The 17228-nt window shown below is 33.1% G+C and overlaps 1 long non-coding RNA gene and 2 other non-coding genes across 3 annotated transcripts; 2 read left to right on the forward strand and 1 right to left on the reverse strand.

Moving 5' to 3' along the window:
• Positions 1-10923: 10923 nt before the first annotated feature.
• Positions 10924-11951, reverse strand: LOC136270085 (uncharacterized). The gene is made up of 3 exons (XR_010707758.1): positions 11741-11951; positions 11440-11559; positions 10924-11022 (listed from the first exon to the last, which is right to left on the reverse strand). It is a non-coding gene; the product is annotated as an uncharacterized lncRNA (long non-coding RNA).
• Positions 11952-14214: 2263 nt separating this feature from the next.
• On the forward strand, positions 14215-14286 carry Trnah-gug (transfer RNA histidin (anticodon GUG)). Its single transcript has one exon. It is a non-coding gene; the product is annotated as a tRNA-His (tRNA).
• Positions 14287-15835: 1549 nt separating this feature from the next.
• On the forward strand, positions 15836-15907 carry Trnah-gug (transfer RNA histidin (anticodon GUG)). The gene has a single exon. It is a non-coding gene; the product is annotated as a tRNA-His (tRNA).
• The last annotated feature ends 1321 nt before the right edge of the window (positions 15908-17228 follow it).

Here is a 17228-nt window from a genome sequence, read left to right on the forward strand (position 1 = left end):
TGTTATACAGTTATACATGACATTTTATACAGTTGTACATATATGTTAAACAGTTGTACATGACATGTTATACAGTTGTACATATATGTTAAACAGTTGTACATGACATGTTATACAGTTGTACATATATGTTAAACAGTTGTACATGACATGTTATACAGTTGTACATATATGTTAAACAGTTGTACATGACATGTTATACAGTTGTACATATATGTTATACAGTTGTACATGACATGTTATACAGTTGTACATATATGTTATACAGTTGTACATGACATGTTATACAGTTGTACATATATGTTATACAGTTGTACATATATGTTATACAGTTGTACATATATGTTATACAGTTGTACATATATGTTATACAGTTGTACATATATGTTATACAGTTGTACATATATGTTATACAGTTGTACATGACATGTTATACAGTTGTACATATATGTTTTACTCATCTCATTTTTGGGTTGATAAACAATGTGTATATTTTAACAACATACCTTCAGCTTTTCAAGTAGAAAAAGTATTAAAGTAAGCGTCGCAATGGTGCACGCGAACAATAATGATGTTTATCATAATCCCATATCTGAAACCTGATGGCATATAATTTATATAAAAAATGACCGTCGAACCATATTTGCAAGTTTTGAATTAAGTGAGAATGCACGTATCTTGCATTTAGTTCAAGGCAATTTTATTTATTATTCATTAGCATTAATTTATTTTTCTAATATTAAAAAAAACCTGACTGACTAGATTGAGGTTTCAATATTATTTATTCTTTATTTTACAGCTATACTTAAGCAAGGTGTAATGATTCTGCAAAATTAAAATAAGTGAGCTTTAAGTTTATCTCATTACCACAACTAAATTGTAGAAAACTTGTATTGCTTCGGTAAAATAACATTTGCATTTTATTTTGTGTATAGGGAGTATTGAAATGTTTCGATAGTTGTGCAAATGTAATCCGTCCTTTTGAATGTATGCAAAACCTGTGAACACAACCTCTATATTTTGACAATCAACTCGCCAACGATGCAATGTCAGCAGATGAACTAAAATATTCATTAAAAAGCGGTTTTCAAATCTTTTAATCATTAAAAGTATATATTGTTTGTTCGAGTTCATCTACATCAATTTGTTTTGAGGAGAACATATGATTTAATTAAAGATTTATCTCCTAACAAAGATTCTGTAGCGTGTCACTGCCTTGTAATCTTTTGTTCCTGTGTCATATATAAATCTGTACTGTGTAAATATCGATATCAACATTCCATTGGGTATTGTTACTTCAGAAGTTCCCAGACACATTACGAAGGGCTTGCAGTTTTTTTCCTGTTAAAACTTGCTACAGTTACTTTCTAAATTAGTTTCCAATAATCAAAACTTCATTTTGCATAAAGAGTTCATTAAATGGCCAAAATGATTGTTTTCATTACGTAACTAACATGGCATATGCAAATCAATAATTGAAATCAATTGCAGAGCTGGAAACTCCATATATGATGCCGTAACTTCTCAACAACTCACCATGAAATAAAACGTTCAAATACACGGTCAGATTAAATCAGCTTTCGTAGTAATTTATTTTCCGGTCGGAGTATTTTATTCCGGCATTAGTTGCAGTAAAACAAATCCCTAAACAGTGATACTTTTCAAGTAACTGACAGAAACAACACTTCGGAATATGGAATTCCTGTGCATTGCTTGTATCGATCGGGCAATGGAAGAACTCTTCTAGTGCCTTTCATTTTACAATATTCTGCTGTAATGTTTGATCCTGGACGATTGAACGCTATGGATTGTATTTCTGGTTGTAGATACATGTGTAAAGAAATTGAAGAAACTATTAACCTCTTGATAAGACTAGGGGACTGGAAATAAAGTGTCTAACCTAGTATCCGATGCCTACCCCCTCCCACCCCATTCTTAGGGACTATAGTGAACCAGTTTTACAGCCCGCTTTAGGTTTCAAAGGGTAGGGTCTTAAAAATTAGTCGAACTCTTTCTCTTTTACCAAGAATCAATTATTTACAAGCGCTTCTCTCTCAGAGAGAGAGAGAGAGAGAGAGAGAGAGAGAGAGAGAGAGAGAGAGAGAGAGAGAGAGAGAGAGAGAGCATGCTTTGTGTGTGTGTAATAAGTTTCGTATTTTTTTTCTATAAAGAATGCACTACTCAAAGAACTCTTTTTTTGTATTATTGGCAATAAATGAATGTGGATACCACAAAATAATCTATTTTGTGTTCATAACTTTTTTTTTGTGACTATCTAATTGATCATGTAATCTATATAATAGTTTACGTTTCCACCGCCCACTACCTTAAAAAATGAAAAAAAATTAAACAATATCAAAGAAACCAAGCCAGAGGCAAACCCAGCACCCGAAAAGACAGTATTTCAGCTAAAATGAAATAGAGAAAAACCTGGCGGGCTGTTTCTAAATATATAGCAATGTCGGTAACAAACAAACTCTTTACTAATGAGAACAAAATGTCTCAGTTTTCAATTACAGCGAATAAGATACAACTATCGACGACATCTCTATAAGATTGATGGAGAAAACATAAACCAGATACCGCAAAAAAAGGAAATTTTGTGAACACTGAACATCCCGATAGATCCCTTGGAGACAGATATTGGGAAAGATAAGGAACAACTCGATGGACGCAAGCAGAAATTAAAGTTGACAGGAGCTGGCATCTCAGACTTGGTCGCTGAGATTTGTGCAGTAGGATCCCTGATTAAAATTGTGCATGGAAGATGCAAACAACCGCTGTTTTGTTATCTATATCTAGTTGGTGATATTGGAGATAGGGATATCAACAATCACAGGGGACCAATGATGGCTAGGGGTCTGTAATTGAACATAGAATATTACAACAATGTTAAAACCATTCCAACAAGACCACGGACTTAAGGTAGTTTGCATCAATCACAATTTGATGCAGACATGCCTGTGTCGGCCATACTAACATTAGATCCTGGAATCGGACTCTAAGCTGTGCCTACGTAATCACTGCATAATCATCAATTTGAACTTAATTTGTTTCGTGAATCAGATACATAAAGTTAGGTTGTGCAGAAAGCACACAACATCGTTAGAATAGCCCTACATCTTCATTCATTCTGATTGCTATCGGTCACACACAACATCGTTAGAATAGCCCTACATGTTCACTCATTCTGATTGCTATCGGTCACACACAACATCGTTAGAATAGCCCTACATGTTCACTCATTCTGATTGCTATCGGTCACACACAACGTCGTTAGAATAGCCCTACATGTTCACTCATTCTGATTGCTATCGGTCACACACAACGTCGTTAGAATAGCCCTACACGTTCACTCATTCTGATTGCTATCGGTCACACACAACGTCGTTAGAATAGCCCTACATGTTCACTCATTCTGATTGCTATCGGTCACACACAACATCGTTAGAATAGCCCTACATGTTCACTCATTCTGATTGCTATCGGTCACACACAACATCGTTAGAATAGCCCTACATGTTCACTCATTCTGATTGCTATCGGTCACACACAACGTCGTTAGAATAGCCCTACATGTTCACTCATTCTGATTGCTATCGGTCACACACAACATCGTTAGAATAGCCCTACATGTTCACTCATTCTGATTGCTATCGGTCACACACAACGTCGTTAGAATAGCCCTACATGTTCACTCATTCTGATTGCTATCGGTCACACACAACATCGTTAGAATAGCCCTACACGTTCACTCATTCTGATTGCCATCGGTCACACACAACATCGTTAGAATAGCCCTTCACGTTCACTCATTCTGATTGCCATCGGTCACACACAACATCGTTAGAATAGCCCTACACGTTCACTCATTCTGATTGCCATCGGTCACACACAACATCGTTAGAATAGCTCTACACGTTCACTCATTCTGATTGCCATCGGTCACACACAACATCGTTAGAATAGCCCTACACGTTCACTCATTCTGATTGCCATCGGTCACACACAACATCGTTAGAATAGCCCTACACGTTCACTCATTCTGATTGCTATCGGTCACACACAACATCGTTGGAACAGCCCTACACGTTCACTCATTCTGATTGTTATCGGTCACACACAACATCGTTGGAATAGCCCTACATGTTCACTCATTCTGATTGCTATCGGTCACACACAACATCGTTGGAATAGCCCTACACTTTCACTCATTCTGATTGCTATCGGTCACACACAACATCGTTAGAATAGCCCTACATGTTCACTCATTCTGATTGCTATCGGTCACACACAACATCGTTAGAATAGCCCTACACGTTCTCCCATTCTGATTGCTATCGGTCACACACAACATCGTTAGAATAGCCCTACATGTTCACTCATTCTGATTGCTATCGGTCACACACAACATCGTTAGAATAGCCCTACATGTTCACTCATTCTGATTGCTATCGGTCACACGTTCACTCATTCTGATTGCTATCGGTCACACGTTCACTCATTCTGATTGCTATCGGTCACACGTTCACTCATTCTGATTGCTATCGGTCACACACAACATCGTTAGAATAGCCCTACACGTTCACTCATTCTGATTGCCATCGGTCACACACAACATCGTTAGAATAGCCCTACATGTTCACTCATTCTGATTGCTATCGGTCACACGTTCACTCATTCTGATTGCTATCGGTCACACGTTCACTCATTCTGATTGCTATCGGTCACACACAACATCGTTAGAATAGCCCTACACGTTCTCCCATTCTGATTGCTATCGGTCACACACAACATCGTTAGAATAGCCCTACATGTTCACTCATTCTGATTGCTATCGGTCACACACAACATCGTTAGAATAGCCCTACATGTTCACTCATTCTGATTGCTATCGGTCACACACAACATCGTTAGAATAGCCCTACACGTTCACCCATTCTGATTGCTATCGGTCACACGTTCACTCATTCTGATTGCTATCGGTCACACACAACATCGTTAGAATAGCCCTACATGTTCACTCATTCTGATTGCTATCGGTCACACACAACGTCGTTAGAATAGCCCTACACGTTCACTCATTCTGATTGCCATCGGTCACACACAACATCGTTAGAATAGCCCTACACGTTCACTCATTCTGATTGCTATCGGTCACACACAACGTCGTTAGAATAGCCCTACATGTTCACTCATTCTGATTGCTATCGGTCACACACAACGTCGTTAGAATAGCCCTACATGTTCACTCATTCTGATTGCTATCGGTCACACACAACATCGTTAGAATAGCCCTACATGTTCACTCATTCTGATTGCTATCGGTCACACACAACATCGTTAGAATAGCCCTACATGTTCACTCATTCTGATTGCTATCGGTCACACACAACATCGTTAGAATAGCCCTACATGTTCACTCATTCTGATTGCTATCGGTCATACACGTCAGTACAATAATCCAGAGGACATGCCGAGGAAACTGTTGATGAACTAGTGCATGGATTTCTATCCGATATGTATTTATTTTTCTGATACTGAATATAAATGATTTAGATAAGGCAATGAAAACAATATAATTCTAATGTAAATACATTGTACTTACATGTACATTACATTGTGTATTTAAATGTTATTTAAAGACTGCTTTCTTTTTATTATGAATTCACAAAGCATTCCACATTTGGCAACTCGCATGTTCTTAGAACTAGTACTATATTTCATTACACTGGTTTAGTGCCTTTTACTAATTAACGATTTTCGATTGTCAGTGCATTGATGACTAATTAATTAGTGATGTATAATATACTTAGTCGAGTCTGGCGAGCAATGAATATTCAAAATAACAGATAAAGTAACAGATTCCGATTCATTGATAGGAATGGTACATGTATATATATATATACATGCACGTGTACAGTTATATACAAGTTTATTGCACTGTACATCGACGTGTTCACATTAAGATGCCTAGATGATTGCGGCCATTTTTAGGTTGTATTTATCTCCTTCAGACAAAGAGATCTCTATTCAAATATTGTGGTATCAATTTCTAATAACATTTTGTATTGATGGGGTCATTGACCACGAATTTACATATCCTGGAAACTGTGATTTTCACTTTATCCACGAAAATTGATACCCTTGAATATCAATGAATCCACAGTATAAGAAACCGTCCAAATTTTAAACCTAAAATAAAAATAAATATCATATATAAAAGTTTAAATCAGATGGGTAATTTATAACCTGGAAGAGGCTGGAGGGTTAGTGAATTATCCATCAGATCTTCTAAAACTTTTCTTTTAAATATGAGATTTTGGGCCATTAACTATTGTTTAGTAAAGAAAATATCTTTACATTTTAACTTTAAAATTTGATCATGTTTCTATATATTTATACAGAGCTCTTCATCTTAAGGAGGTAAATATAGCATAAAAAATGGCCACACTATCATCTAATCCTCTTTAGAGTCTGCACAGACAATCAGTGTGGCATGCAATATGTACGACGACAACTGTCCTATTAATTATTCATAGTGTGATTGTCTCATAAAACAGGTAAATGGATCATGGGAGAATCAAAAGGGAATTCTATCGACAGAATCCTTATTGAAACCTTTGCTTCAATTCATGAAAGGGGCAACATCAAATAGACTTTAGAATCTGTGTGCATTAGACACTATGTACTTTGTGAAACAGAATGCGAATATGAAAAAAAACACAACACTTTCAATGGTCCTATTGCAGTATGGTATTGGGAAAGTTACAGTCATGTTCTTCAGTCTACTGGTACACTCTCTTTAGCCTGGAGGTAAAATCGGTACCCGGCGAGTGATACGAAAGGCAATAAGAATGTGTGGGTGAAAATGCATTAGCGCTGTAAGCTATGCTTTTAATGCTCCCAGGGGACTGAGAATGATGTGGGTGGTACCCCAGCCCCGAGTGTAAATGGTCACGACATACAATTTGAGAGCAAGACCACAACCCCCCTTCTTAACATTTTGCCTTTACAAAGTACATAACACATAATCACGAATTCCAAGATTTCTTCTTATTCATATTTGTATATTTATATAAAGAGGACTAAACGACATTATATATCAGAAATTTAATGTTGTTTGGTGGAGCAGTTCATTAAATTATACATGTTTACAAGCAATCTATATAATAAATTTTGTTAAGTGTAGTTTTATTTTAATTGAGTTTACCATTGATGTGTTAGGGTCTGAATGAATTATTAAATAAAATAATAAAATAAAAGTAGAAACAATTATTTACTAATCTAATAATTATATGGTTTCATGTGATGTTTCATTTACACAATTATGAAAAAAATAGCTCTTATCACGTTACAGAGTAAATTCCAATATAAAATTCAATAAAATGATATTTCATTCGAACGAAATAATAAAACCCGCAACAGAGTATTGATCAATTTTTACATAGAGGCTTGTCTGTAAATAAAAAAAAAATACTGCAAATGGGCTCGCTTTAGATATACCACGGATTACGCAATATGTCTGACAGAGAAAAGTAAGATATCGATCTATATCATATCTTAAACAGAAAATCCTTCCTCTCCTAGCAATGTGAAGTACCGATGTTTGTACCCATAGGATTTGTCAACTAGCAAAGTTTGTGTTGGTTCTGTAACTTTTGTATAGCAACTTATGCGTGTACTGTGTGATATTTACACCGTTAATGGTATTTTATTTTCTTTTATAAGCCCAAGAATACCCCTGATGAATTAAAATAACACAAAAGATGCATTGAGCAGCGAATCTGAAAAGGAAGGGGATGATTCATAAAAAAAAACTCCTAGCAATCAAAAAGAATCAAAAAGGATGGTGTCAAAATCCAAAACATCAATATACTTTAGAGAGAAAATTTAAAATCTTGTAGATAAGATAGGAACATTCTTAGTTTGTACATGTAAATTTATATTTCATCCTCTGTATAGTAAGCTCTAAACTTTTCACTTTCAAACTTAGGAGCTTTTTATTAAACTATCGCTCTGTAATTACAGTATTTCCTTCTATCCGAAATAGGTATATCGCCTTTTCCCATTGTTTCGCCTTCACCTGTGTCTGGACGGAAAGTACCCATTACTAAATATACATGTAGCTTCAATTGAAATACAGCTTCAGGTACCCGTCGCAATATGATTTTCGAAACATGGATACTGCTTTTGTAATGGTATCTGTAAAAACTGATTTGTCATAAACTCAGAAAACCTGCATCGAGAAATGAATATATATAACTCTGTGTATAATGTCAGTTGGTATTCTAAACCGTGATAACCTCCAGCAAAATGCAACGAATCTAAGTGTATAATTGTATATAGAATAAATGTATAGTGTTATTGAAGAGATCTGCATGTTTATATTGGGTGTGCTCATACTCAGGCTGAATAAAACAAGATAATTAGAAGAAAAAAATCCAACCGATTAGATACAGGTAAAATTTAAACTATTCTTATCATGCTTCAATTTAGTGAAAAAATCTAATCGGATTTCTTTGGTTTAAAGTGGTTCAAATAGCCAAATATACAATTTCAAATAGCATATATTAACAATTTCCTATATATCCTTATCAAAACCTGACTATTTTGTGTAAGATAATTTACACTCTTACAGCATATGAATTATGTAATTTGCGTTTCCTTCAATATATTTTAACTAAATTTTGAATAATATTGAAAATGTCTGATGTTTGCAAAAGTGCTACTAGTATATAAAATGCGAAATCGTATATCCATTATTTCCATAACTATATATTATAATAATATTCAGCGAAGTTTTTCATTATGATTGTTACAGAGAGAGCAAAGAGAAGAATTAAAAAACTTAACTGGTATGCGCGGCCATCTTTTACATTGGAAGAAAAGGATGTAAAACATTGCTTAAACTGGCTTGTATTTATGCAAAGCTATTTCGAAAAAGATAAAAAAGCAACAAATATGAGGTTCTACTCGTTGTCTTGTTTGCAAATTATGCATACAAGAACAGAACAATGCTTTTTATAATCACTTTCAACAGCTGTAAAGTTTCGCAGCTGCATTCTAATTTTGAAGATTTTAAGATCTGCGAAAATATGAAGGGGTTCATTGGTGTCTATTCTGCAGCCATGTATTGAGTGAAAGTTTAAACATTTATGTTGTAACTTTGCATCAAAATAGGGTACACTTATCAATCGGGATCTATTTTTAGAACAAGACAAACCAAGTTTATATTAAGTTCTAACTCCTGTATCTATGGAAACACATTGGCGATATATTTTAATGGAAAAAATAAATGTCAATTCAAAAGAATGTGTGTCGAATATGACATACATGTACATCTCCATACCAGTCCTAAGTTTTTAATGCTTTTTTCAGTTCTAAAAGTAATTTTTTAAGTTGAGTAGGGGTAAAAAAAGTATTTGTCTTTAACAAATACTATATATAGATTTTTCAATGAATATATGTATACGTATTTTCAATCAATGTACGTTCATAGACATTGACAGAATTGTAATTTCTGAGGCCCATTTTAAAAATAGGGTACCCTTTATTGAGGCAAAGTTGCAACTTAAATAAGCAAGCATAGGCCTTTTTCTCAACATAGTTGTAGAGTGGACACAAATGACCTCTTTCATATTTTTTCAGATTTTTCAATCTTGAATGTTAAGTCTGTAGCTGCGCTGTTCTATGTGATTAAAACCGTCATTGCTCGGTATATGTATGCATAATTCGATACAAAACAACATGTAGACATTTATATTTATTGCTTATTTATCTTTTGGCAAAAGTTTTGGTGTGTTTTGGACAGAAACAAACCAGCTCAAGAAATGTTTACAATTTTATCCTCAAATGTACAAGATAACCGCACATCCCCCTTTAAGTTTGAATAGATAGATATTACTATGTTAGCAATGAACGTGGCAATAAAATGTCATAACTGAAAGTACAGTATAGAGTAAATACTTATGTACAGTATACAAATTACTGTAGATACTACAATATAATAGATGAAAACTCATTCGTACAGGCATGACGAAGGGATAACAGATAATTGTTTTGAGTTAACCAAGAAAGCTAACTCTTATATTCTTCTCTTAACTCTCTCAGATATAATACCTAATTGTTTACAAACATTGATAAGTTGGATTTTTTCTTAATGACATTGAACAGTGCTTCAATATTTACAACCTTGGATTTGTTATAAAATATTTTGGTAACCACATATATATATATTACAAGCACATAATTTACACATTTATTACCCATTCTTAAAGTACAAAATTTCTTACATAGTTTTGTTAGCAAAATCAATAAATATTCCCCAAAATATAGCGATTTTTTAAAAAGCATATAATTTAAACGTTTTGGAGAATGTTGTACCTCGATATACCATGCTTGCTCAAATTGGTCTAATTTAAATATTGTATACCTTAGATTTTAACATGGGTATATTTTTCTGAGCTTTCATACCATGTCTATGTCAAGTCACATTGGTTTCAAATTTTCTTAATAGCTTAACGCCAAGGGTTACTAAAAATTTTCAATACAGTAAAAAGTTTTTCTGACAATATTTAGTTTTGGCAAAAAAGTAATTAGTCCCAGAAGGAAATTTTTCTGACTTAAAAAGGGGCATCTTCCCAGTTCCCAAAATACCATAAAATTTGGTGTTAAGGTGGATCTCTACACCAAATAAGTGTAAGAGATTTTTGTTGCATGCATTTGTTACCAATACTAGGCACAGTATTCAACAATAATAGACCTCAAAATACAGTACACTATTTTCTAGAGAATTTTTAAAATATCAATCTGGTTCCAGATAACCCCTTATTTATCAAAATTTTAAACATTTCTGTTTTAAAATTCTTATGAAAGTGAAATGTTATTAAGTTTAGAAATGAAAAATAAAAAAATCATGAATAAAGTTTGTATGATTTTTATTGGAATCCACATAAATATGAAACTAAAATATAAAAAAATTCTTTTAAGGCAAACTGCTGGACAAAATCCCACAAAAGCCTGAAAATATAAACAATATTCGTCGGTCAATGGGATGAAGAAAAGAAATTGAATGAAATTGAAAAATTAAAGGAAATACTTAATTATTGCAAAAATCTTGGTATGAAAGATCCTGTTTAAGAGTTGTCTTTCTTTATTTTACATGGTCTCAAATATCTTGGGATCAATTTTTTAATTAAGAAAAATCACGAAGAAAAATTAAAAAAAGGAACAAGTCTATGCTAAATATGTAGATATAAGATTAGTAGTGCTTCTGATAATGTTTGAAGCTGAAAAATTATACTTTTGATGAATGCATTATATATATTTAACTCTTTAAAACAAAATATAAGTAGTTAATTATATTATAAATTGCCTTTTACTTTTTTATATACAATAGCAATTATAAACAACAACCATACGCATATTAATACATACATTAGATGTCCATAGTGATACACATGCATGTGTGGAAATGAAAAACATGCTCCTTTTCAGACTTCTGTCTTTCCCTCATTTGGCTTGCAAATCCGGGCTTCCACTGCTATTGCTACCTAGCTGTATTTATGTTAATCAAAATACATTAGTTTAATGTCAAAGTTTCAATGAAAGTCTTTTACTGCAAATGTTTTTTTTTAATTTGGAAAGTTAGAATCAATTCAAGAGATCGTACTACGGTACTTTCGTTTTATATTCATCATACATATATAGTTTAAATGAAAATTTGACATCTGCTTACCTATATCGATAATCCGTCACATATGTATGATCGTCTGTTGCAGATGACATGACAAAAATGTATTGCCAATATAGCAGCAGAGCAGGGAAACTGTATATTATTTAGATTCCACGTTTTCCGTACAAAACAGCTGATAATCAATGTTAGTTAAAAGCTTTAAACAGGAAGAAAATTGACATATTTTCTAAGCGTTTTGGTGATTTCCTATCTTATCTTATCTCCTTAGTTAGAAGAGTTCAATTAAACGGTGTATAGCTATTTTGTACCACGACATAATGTTATCAATCCGGAACACAATGGCGTTTCGAACGGAAGTCAGACATGTTGTGACGATGTAGCCTTCCACCTTAAGCTCCCTCTCAAGTTAAATATATGTTATAAAATTTTAAATGTAATTTTTGATAAAGATAAGAGTTATGAAAACCCCAACCATTCATATAACAGTATTGGTTCGATAACTTTATCGAACATGTCTATTTTACAGTCAATTGCTAAGTTTTGTTGTTTGCACTTTACAATAACACTATTCGTTGCTTTTGCAGCTTCTTTAATATTTAGATTAAAAGAATTGAACTTACGAATTAAAATGTAACATCTATAGGTATTAAACGTTGTTAACTATCTTCAGTTGACATTTTCACCTCTCAAAAGTAAAGACAGCTGTTCTTTTTACCTTTACCAAATATTACAACTTTTTGTTTACAAGTTTCTTTTACTATTAGCCTTAAGATTTCAGTTTTTACAATTGCTAGAAAAAAACATCGAGTAAGTATTTAAAATCTTCTGTATTTTTAGCAATAAGATTGTATCTTTAGCATACAATAAAAAAAAATAGTTTAAATAAAGATCTTTTTTAATGTTCTCAAACAGACGTGAGAAACCTCTATCACTGTTTGCGTATATGTATCCCTCAAGGTCTTTTAAATATAGCGAAAATAATGTCTTACTGTACATTCGGAAATTTAGACAAGCCCATTGTCCTAAACTTTTGGCTTATTACCTTTATACATATCTGTGATATTTTCGAACATTTTCCATCAATACTGTTCAAAAATACCTTGTTACGATGTGCCAAAATAGAGTCAAATGCTTTCTCAGAATCTATGAAAGCACAACATAATTTCATTTTCTGCAATTTGAAGAGCTGTATAAGAGAATACAATGAAAACAATTATGAACTGTAATACTATGACCTCTACGAAAATCTGCTTGTTTCTCTGAAATGAGTTGAACAACATCAGCATACATCAGGAGTGTAATTGGTCTATAGCTTTTGGGTTCGTACTGTCCTCTTTGTGTTGTTACACTTATATTATATTACCGCTAACTCAGTGCATGGGTATCATATTTTGTTAAAATAAATCCAGTATAAAAATTCAACATAAAATCCTGGGTACCTTTGATACATTTATCAAAAATTCGAGCATCGCCACAAGCTTTGTTATTTTTCAACATATCGATACCGTTAAGTATTTTTTACGTGTAATTGCTTGATTAATATTAGTGTAAAGATGAATATCAGAAAAAATATTGAGTTCATAAAGTAAAAATACTCTGTTATCTGACTCTTCTGGTTCATTGCATTTCTTGTTAGTGTACAACATTCCTTATAAAATGTAAAAAAGGTCATATGAATTTGTATTTCATCTTTGCTTATCTGTGTCTGTATTTAAAAAATTCCAGTATTCTGTAAGATTGTTTTTTTTTCATCGGCAAATGTTTTTCACTTCTACTCTTCTACATTACATTTTCATTTTTCAACCTCTTTTTATACAATATTTCTGTTTCATACAAGTCAATTTTCAAGAATATCTACACCACATGTTTAATCGAACCTTCTCGCTTTTCTAAGATTATGTCGATCATTTTTACATTCACGCGTTTACCATGGTTTCTTATATTTGAAAATGATCTTTTACTTGTATTTGTAACGTAGGTTAAGGCGGATGATTGTCGTAGAATAAAAAATAAATTTGAAAATAATTCAGTTGAAGAGTTTAGAGTTGTAAATGTGACGTTTCATACTGTTTTGTTTTTTAATGGATTAATATTAAACAGAGGTTCAAAAATGAAATGTTTGTTAATCTTAATGGAGCTTTTGTAGTAAATGTGTTATCCCTTTTACAGTAAATTTTATGGTTTAACAAGAGACGTGATAAACATGTGATAAAAAGAATCTGTTATGATTTGCGATGGTAAAAGATTTCTATCCAACATGTACCTTTGGCATACTACAATATAATATGATATTATTTGTATCATACCATACAATAAGATGATTATAAAATAAATGAAAGAGCTATTTTGTAAATACATATTTGATCAACGTTTACTCGTTTAATGTTCTGTCACGTTTTATATGTACATGTATGACAATGAAGAACAACAGGTGTTCTCGAATATTATCAATATTTAGGCATATTTTGATACATTTGAATTTTAGTCTAGGCAGCTATTTCATATCTGTCCATATAGCCGTGATCGTATAGTGGTTAGTACTTCGCGTTGTGGCCGCGACAACCCAGGTTCGAATCCTGGTCACGGCAGTGGCTGTGCAGTCGCTGTTACGGCAGGACAGGATTTTTTTTACACGCACTCTCTTTGCATTTTGCGAACACCGAGACTTTATAACAAACCCTTTAGTAAGCATACTTATCACCATCCAGATAAAGCTTATTGCTTTTCCAAAGTTATTTATAATTTAACTTTGCGTAAAGCTGCTTGGTCCGATTTTATATCAATTTTTATGCACGCTTTTAAACGATGGCTATGCTTAGTATATGTATAATAATAGACATTGCAGTAGTTTTACCCGTCAATTATGTCAAATTTCAATGAAGAAAAATACGTACAAAATTTGCTAACAAAACAAACGACATTAATAGGTACCGCGTTATTTTACCTCATGTTAAAATTCACCTCTGACGACGAGACGAGTATGATTGTATTGCGACTTTGACATCGCTTTAAAAAAGGTCGAAATGATCAGACAAATCACAAATAAACATGTGAACGTTTTGTTCGCTAATATTTCCAAAGTCTGCTTTCTTTACAATTGATGCATAGCATGCGGGTTGAATAACCCCAATCATTCGCTTTCGGATGCTCTATAATGATTATTTTTAACTTTTTGACATTTGTTAAAGGTAGATGTCATTTCACCATAAAAATGCGGTATATTTAAATTTCGGAAAAATCCCCATATTTTCAAAATTACACACCTTTGTTCTCACAGCATTTTAATCGACAATAATAATATTATTGACGTACTTAATTCACTTTTTATGCATAATTTATGAAATGATCAAAAGATATATGTTAATATAAACGGTAAAATGTTTCGTTGAGGCTTCATGTGGTCAAGACGTAAGATAGTATGGGTTGTGTATTTTTTCTGCAATGTTAGCGTTTTTGTCATATGAAAATTTTCAAATCACATTTTTTCATACTTCTGAACAAACTCTTGTTTTTGCTAATCTTTTTACTCTGAGAGAAAGAAAGAGGGTATTTTTTAAAATACATATTTGATCAAATCGTTTAAGGTTCTGTGTCACGTTGTGTATGCTCGACAGTGAAGAACAGCACGTGTTCTCGAATATTACCCGTCTCCAAAGAAAATTGTACGGGACACCTACGACTAGAACGTCAAACGTCCTCTTCTCTTGCATTGCACTCTCAATTACTTAGCACATTTGTTAATCTTCATGCAGCTTTTTGTAGTAAATGTGTTATCCTTTTTACAGTAAACTTTGAGGTTTAACAAAAGACGTGATAAACATGCGATAAAAAGAATCTGTTATGATTTGCGATGGTAAATGATTTCTACCCAACATGTACCTTTGGCTTTGGCATAATACAATATAATATGATATTATTTGTATCATACCATACAATAAGATGATTATAAAATAAATGAAAGAGCTATTTTGTAAATACATATTTGATCAACGTTTACTCGTTTAATGTTCTGTCACGTTTTAAATGTACATGTATGACAATGAAGAACAACAGGTGTTCTCGAATATTATCAATATTTAGGCATAATTTGATACATTTGAATTTTAGTCTAGGCAGCTATTCATATCTGTCCATATAGCCGTGATCGTATAGTGGTTAGTACTTCGCGTTGTGGCCGCGACAACCCAGGTTCGAATCCTGGTCACGGCAGTGGCTGTGCAGTCGCTGTTACGGCAGGACAGGATTTTTTTTACACGCACTCTCTTTGCATTTTGGAACACCGAGACTTTTTAACAAACCCTTAAGTAAGCATACTTATCACCATCCAGATAAAGCTTATTGCTTTTCCAAAGTTATTTATGATTTAACTTTGCTTAAAGCTGCCGATTTTATATCAAATTCTATGCACGCTTTTAAACGATGGATATGCTTAGTATATGTATATTAATAATAGACATTGCAGTAGTTTTACCCGTCAATTTTGCCAAATTTCAATGAAGAAAAATACGTACAAAATTTGCTAACAAAACAAACGACATTAAAAGGTACCGCGTTATTTCGCCTCATGTTAAATTTCACCCCTTACGGCGAGATGGGTATGGTTGTATTACGACTTTGACATCGCTTTAAAAAAGGTCGAAATGATCAGAAAATTACAAATAAACATGTGAACGTTTTGTTTGCTAATATTTTCAAAGTCTGCTTTCTTTACAATTGATGCATATCTTGCGGGTTGAATAACCCCAAACATTCGGGGGACGAAACCAAGCGGTTTCCTTTTCTAAACATTCCCGTGATGCATTTTGGTTTGTTTTTTCGTTTGCCCAAAGAGAAATTATTTTTATTTACTTTGAATATTTCTAACTTTGAAAGGAGACTGATTCTGTTGGTGTAAATAGGAGAAAGTCCATAACTTTCTAAGATAAATAATTTGTATGGAAAAAATTTTGATACTGTAATTACAAAAAATCGGACCAAGCACCTTTAATCTTTTACTAAGACTTTACGAGTTAGAAGAGATTTAAACGGCGTGAATGCTGCATCTGGGCCATACCTTTTAGATGTTGTAGGATGTTTAGGTTTTCGAGGAGATTATTCTTTTCAAACCAGTTGTCCTAAGATAAGCAATTCTAATTATTTAAACTGTCTCAACAGTATATTCAGCAAACATGGACGAATTGCTTGGATGCTGAATCCGAGTCATTGCTTTCGGATGCTCTATAATGATTATTTTTAACTTTTTGACATTTGTTAAAGGTAGATGTCATTTCACCATAAAAATGCGGTATATTTAAATTTCGGAAAAATCCCCATATTTTCAAAATTACACACCTTTGTTCTCACAGCGTTTTTATCGACAATAATAATATTATTGACGTACTTAATTCACTTTTTATGCATAATTTATGAAATGATCAAAAGATATATGTTAATACAAATGGTGCACTGTAAAATGTCTCGTTGGGGCTTCATGTGGTCAAGGCGCAGGATAGTATGGGTTGTGTATTTTTTCTGCAATGTTAGCGTTTTT

The sequence above is a fragment of the Magallana gigas genome, chromosome 7 (assembly GCF_963853765.1).
Source record: "Magallana gigas chromosome 7, xbMagGiga1.1, whole genome shotgun sequence".
NCBI classification, from domain to species: domain Eukaryota; kingdom Metazoa; phylum Mollusca; class Bivalvia; order Ostreida; family Ostreidae; genus Magallana; species Magallana gigas.